General features: G+C 49.2%; 1 protein-coding gene across 2 annotated transcripts in view; it reads right to left on the minus strand.

Annotated features, from left to right (window-relative positions):
* The window catches only part of SBNO1 (strawberry notch homolog 1), a 70,637-nt gene extending 65,250 nt beyond the window's left edge, over nt 1–5,387 (minus strand). The window contains exon 1 of one of the 2 annotated variants that reach the window (XM_036742297.1): nt 5,141–5,387. The gene's annotated coding sequence lies outside the window, so the exon portion shown is untranslated. The remainder of the gene's footprint in view (nt 1–5,140) is intronic. The other variant, XM_036742296.1, reaches the window with a different exon arrangement.
* Between the last annotated feature and the right edge of the window lie 315 nt (nt 5,388–5,702).

The raw sequence follows: 5,702 nt of genomic DNA on the forward strand, positions 1-5,702 counted from the left end.
CAGTCTGAACTGTCAGCTGTTCCCAGAGTTAGGGGAAGGGACAGGACCAAGCAGTCATTAAGCTCCTACTGCATGCCAGGCACCACTAATCAATTTATAAACATGACCTTGTTTGACGATGGAAGGGTGAGAGGCAGCAGAGTGGATGTAGCACAGGAAGGCACTGAGAATCCTGCCTCAGATACTTACCAGCTGCGTAAATCTGCTTCCTCAGCTGTACGATGGGCATAATACTGGCATCTACCTGCCCATGGAGAAAGCCCTTGGCCAACCTTAAAGCACTGTAGAAATGCCAGCTACCACTACCATTATTATTATAGTTGTTCCATAGGTGGCAGCAGAGGTGTGGTGGGCCCCTTCCATCAGAGCCCAGGGTCACATCTCAAGGACTCCGAACCCAGAGCGAGGTGAAGGCTGCAGAGTAGGCCTTCAGGGCTCCATTAACCAAGGCCTCAGTTGGCATTTCAAGGCCCTCTGACCCTATCCAGCTCAGCCTTTACACCCTTATCTCGAATTAGTTCTCTTTATGCACTCCCTGTTCTAGTCCAACCCAACCACCCAACCACTGGCCGGCACCCAAACTGGCCATTCCATTCCTCATCTCAGCACATGCTGTCTCCCCCTCAGATCTCCATGTTCTCCCTCCTCACCTCACCCCAGAGACTCTTAAGAGTCCCGGCTCCCTTCCAGGGCCTCCCCCTCCAACTTAAAGTCTTCCAAAGGGCTTCCTCCCCTCCTCCTAGATGTCTCTTTCTTTTCTCTCCCCCAAATTCTGCTTTTATTTGTGCATCATTCCATCTCCCCCAAGGGCAGAGAAGGTTCTTATTTTAGGGCCTGTTGTGCCACACAGCACACAGTAGGTGTGCAGAATCTTTTTTCAGCTCTTTAACATCAGGAAAGAATTTTTTAGACTGATCTTTTTTAGGTTACTTCAAAGTTAAGCTTCTACCTACACAAGGCCTCTCTGATGAAGCTAGTGCCTCCCCCTACCCAACTCTAACTACTAAGCCATGTTGCTTCTCCCAAGAGATTTGAAGAGCAGGATCCGTTTAAAGAACAAACAATTTTCCATGCTCAACAGACTGATTTGTTCCCCGAAATGGTAAACAACAGCAGTCTTCTCAAAACTTGTCTGTACCCTGCGATGTGGCAAGAACAGCAGCAACCAAAACCCTCTCTAGGTTTCCATGTTTAGAAGGATGGAGACCTGTTTTTCAGCTCAACACAAGCCAGACTGAGCAAGGGAGTTCCTCAGAAGAGCAGTCTGAATCACAAAAAAGTTTACAATAAGAATTTTCTAAGAAGTAACATTTTTATTAACAGAATCACCCTGTCATATTTCAGAAACCTGACTTCATAGGACTGAGAACTATCTTGGAGGAAAGTGAAGTTTTCCCCAAGAGGCACCTTCTTCTCAAGTCACCTAGGTAGCTTATCTGGTCCTTCCAAAATTCTTACTGCTTTAGCCTATAAAGTGATTAACTGCCCTCTGATTCTAGGGCTAGGGCATCAAGGTCAGAGATTCTGAACACTGCGTTTGCTTTTCTTCTGTCACTGAAATAAATGGATGGCTCAAGCTCCCTGCAAGGCTCAAGTGGCACGTCCAACTCTGGAATACTACCGGTGTAACCTGTAGTAATTTACACCCTCCCCTGACTTTGGTTTCCTCACCTGTCAAATTCGGAGAGGTGGGCCAGATGACCTCTAAACCCCTTCCAGCTCCAGAGCTAGGTTCATGACACAAGAGGCCTTTCTCGATTCCCTCTAGCGTCACACATTCTTACACAGACACACACACACACACACACACTCACACACTCTCTCTCTCCCACCCCCACCCCACCCCCTGCACCTGTAATGGGCCTTAGAGGTCCTTGGGTCTGACACTCTCATTTTACAGATGAGGAGAGGAAGGCCCATAGAAGTGACTTGCCCAGGGTCACATGGCTGTTCATGGTCTGAGGCTGAAAGGAACCTAGCTCTGCTCCATTCACTCCAAGGAGGTTTAGTCCTATTTGTTTATGTATCCCTAGGGCCTGACACATAGTAGGTTTAAACTCGGTTTGGTTTAAATTATTTCCCTGCCTTGAGGGCAGACAATCATGGCCAACACCTACTCAAAAAGTATAGCTGCGTGAGCTAAGCCAGGCCCACAAGTCCTTGTGGTCATTCAGCACGGACAGTGTCTCCCCCCGGGGAATGCCGGCCCAGACCTCGTTCTGGTGATGTGTCTCAGGGAGATCTTTTCTTCTGTGCTCCCCGCTTTGAGGGCACCAAAGAGAGAAAGGGAAAGGAGTAAGCAATTATCGATTCTAGCCCTAAGTCAGGAAGTAGCTTTGAGAACTAGGATATATGGTTCCTGGTAAGACAGTCATTTTCCTCCAAAGGAGAACTAAGCCATATGTCTTTCAAGAGAGGCAGTGCACTTGTTAGGACTCTACATGCAGAGTGCACTCCCTACTCTCCCTGGGATGGTGGACCTGGACTCCAGCCTGGTAAGGTCCAGGTACCTGAAATGCTCCCATTCAGGACTCAGTCTATTAGCATTTATTAAGCTCCGACTGTGTACCAGGCACTGTGCCAGGCATTGGGGATACTAAAAAAGAAATACTCCTTGCCCTCCCCTCAAGGAGCTTACATGTCAATGGCTGATTAGCATTTATTAAGCTCCTACTGTGTGCCAGGCATATAAAGAAAGAGAAGCTCTGCCCTCAAGGAGCTCACTGTCTGAAGGGGGAGACGACATGCAAACGATTATGTACAAACAAGATAGAGACAAGGGAAATTGGAAGTAATGAATAGAAGGAACCGGAGCATCCAAGGGCCTGATGCAGTTTCTTCCCAGCTCCTTCCCAGCCCTCAAAGGTGGGGGTAGAATTTTACCCAGTGGTATTTCTGAGCTGAGATTACTAGCGTGCCAATGAGCAGACACTCCCCTCCTCTAGCACAGAGAAGGGAGGCTCGGTAGAGTGCCATGGACATGGCTGTGACGCTGTATTTTGAGGGTGGGACAGACCAGTCTTCCCACTCCTATGATACACTGGTCACAGATCCCACAGATCCCTGGGTGTTGGCCCTCCCTTCCAAGACCAAGGCTACAGGTAATGAAGGGTTAACTGAGACAACAAATAAGCGCCTTCTGTGAGCAGATACCACCTATAACAAGAGGAAAGGCTGTCATTGCCCTGGGGAACAGAGAGCCTAGGAATAGATGGGGTCATAGGCAGATAGCATGACAGCAGGGTGTGGAATGAACCTGGAGGGATTCAGCAGATGAAAGCTTTGGACTTGTCAACAGAGGGTTCTGTGATTAAGGACAAACCATTTCACCACTCTGAGCCTCGCTTTTCTCATCTGTAAGATGGGAATAATAATGCCAAGAGACATTAACTCACAAGGCCGTATGAGCATCAAACATGGGAGGGAACATACTGTATGTGAGTTTTGCAAACCTCTCCCTGCCAATTTTCTGTCATTATTTGGGGGGGAAAGAAACTCAAGATAGGGAGATGACTTTGGCAGCTATTTCTATAGTTCACAGGACAGGAAAGGAAAGAAGGCTTGAACTTTAGATGGGTATGACAGAAGCCCTCAAGTCCAAGCCTCTCGTTTTACAGAAGAAACAGATTTCTCTCTGGTCTTCCTTCACCTCCTTCTTCCCCCCAGCAGTGGAAAGTGAGCAGAGTCTACAGACACACTGTAACACCTCCTGAGTGCAGAGCACAGATCCTGGGAAACTGACAAGTTTCGACTGAAAACACCATCCCAGGGAAGACAACCCCAGGACAGGGGCATCAGGATGGCTACTTATTCCACTGTACCAGCAAGGGGGCACCACAGTGCACAGAGTGCCAGGCCTGGAGTTCAAATCCAGCCTCAGACAGTTCCAAGCTGTGTGACCAGGAACACTTGGTTTGCCTCAGTTTCCTCAAATGTAAAATGGGGGTCCTAATAGCACCTACTCTGCAGGGTTGTTGTGAGGCTCATATGAGATAACATTTATACAGCACTTAGTGTTTGGCATACAGAAGATGCTTAATAAGTGCTTGTTCCTTTCCTTCCTACCAATGCCAAACCAGACCAGCTGGGCATTGGGCTGGAGACACAAAGAAAACTGAGACAGTCCCTGGCCTCAAGGACTTTACACTCTAAAGAGAAACACCCTCTACCAATGCAGACCAGCACTGGCATGAGCCAAAGACAGGCTTAGTTGCCTAGAGCAGAGAGAAGGTGAGGGACTTGGCCAAAGTGACATGGCCAGTCTATATGTCACAGGTTACCAGACATATATAGACATAAGGTGTCCCGAATATTTAAGTTTAAAACTACACCCAGACTTTTGGGACACCCTGTGTGTACCAAATAAAGATAGTTTGAGGAGCTGGTAGTATGTGGGGTGGAAGAGAAATCAGGTAGTTATGAGAAGGTTAAGGTTGTTGAGCGGAGTGCCGAAGAAAACCAGGAGAGTCCAAGGAGAGGTAAGAAAGGAGAGCATTTGGGGGCTTGGGAGGCAGCCACGGGAGACTTCCTCGGCACCTGGGCAAGACTGGGTAAAAGGGACTAACGTATAAGATCAGAAAGTTAGGAATGGGGGGAAAGGGATTTAAATGTCTGAGGAGTATGTAATTTTTTTCTGGAATTAATAAGGAGCCTTTGGAGTTTCTGGAAGGTACCTAATGGGTGGCAGAAACCAAATCACACACGAAAAGGAATCCTCTCTCCAACACATTAAGAAAAAAAGCACCGAGTGTTCCAGAGTCGGAAAACGTGGGTTCAAATCCCACTATAGGCATTATCTGGCTTGGTAGAACTTGGACAAGTCACATGACCATCCTTTGCCTCTTCCAGCTCTAGATCTCTGACCCTCTCAGTATGATTAGGGGCAGTCCAGAGGCAATCCCCTATCCACTTTCGGGGCAAGCCCAATAACTTTTTCTCCTTACACGTACCCCAAATCCACCTCGATGCAACTTCTACGTTTCGCTCTGGGTGATTCCCTCTAGACCTACTCATACGGTCCAGTTTTCAATTGAAGTCTCTAGTGAGAGGAGGGCGGGGGGAGAGGAACTGCCCCAAACACTCCCCACATCAGACGCTCCATCCAGTGGTGCTTAGGAATTGCTAATTAATGCGTGCTTACCTTGCACAAGACCCCGGAGGAACAACAAAAAACGAACCAGGCTTCAGGTCGCGAAGATAGACCGGCCAAGAGTCAAGGGATCAAAGGGCAGCCTCCGGCCAGAAGTGCAAAGACCCTGCAGGAGCTCCCACGTTCATTCGCTAGCCCCGCGGCGGAGGCGGGGGCGGGGGCGGGGGCGGAGGCGGAGGCGGAGACGACCCCGCGCTCACGAGCTCCTAACTGCACTCACTCCAGCGCCGTCTGGGTCGGCTGCTGCTGCAGCAGAGCTTCTATAAACATCCCCACAGCGAGCAACTTGTCACGGGGATGGGCGGAGCCTAAGTTCTTCCAATCGTAGCTCGCGCTTCCCTCCTCCCAAGCCAATCAGCGCGCGGGGAAGGTAAATTTAAACCCCCCTCCCCCCCCCCTCAACTGGGATAGGAAGCGATTGTAAGAAAGTGCCGTCCCTCCGGGAGGCTGGGGGCGGGATCTTACTCCAGCTGCAGCCTATCATAGTGCAGCCTCTCCAGAGAGACAGCCACAGGCTCCAATTAGGAGCAACTTATGTTTCGCTTTCGGGGAG

Source organism: Trichosurus vulpecula, chromosome 1 (assembly GCF_011100635.1).
Source record: "Trichosurus vulpecula isolate mTriVul1 chromosome 1, mTriVul1.pri, whole genome shotgun sequence".
Lineage (NCBI taxonomy): Eukaryota > Metazoa > Chordata > Mammalia > Diprotodontia > Phalangeridae > Trichosurus > Trichosurus vulpecula.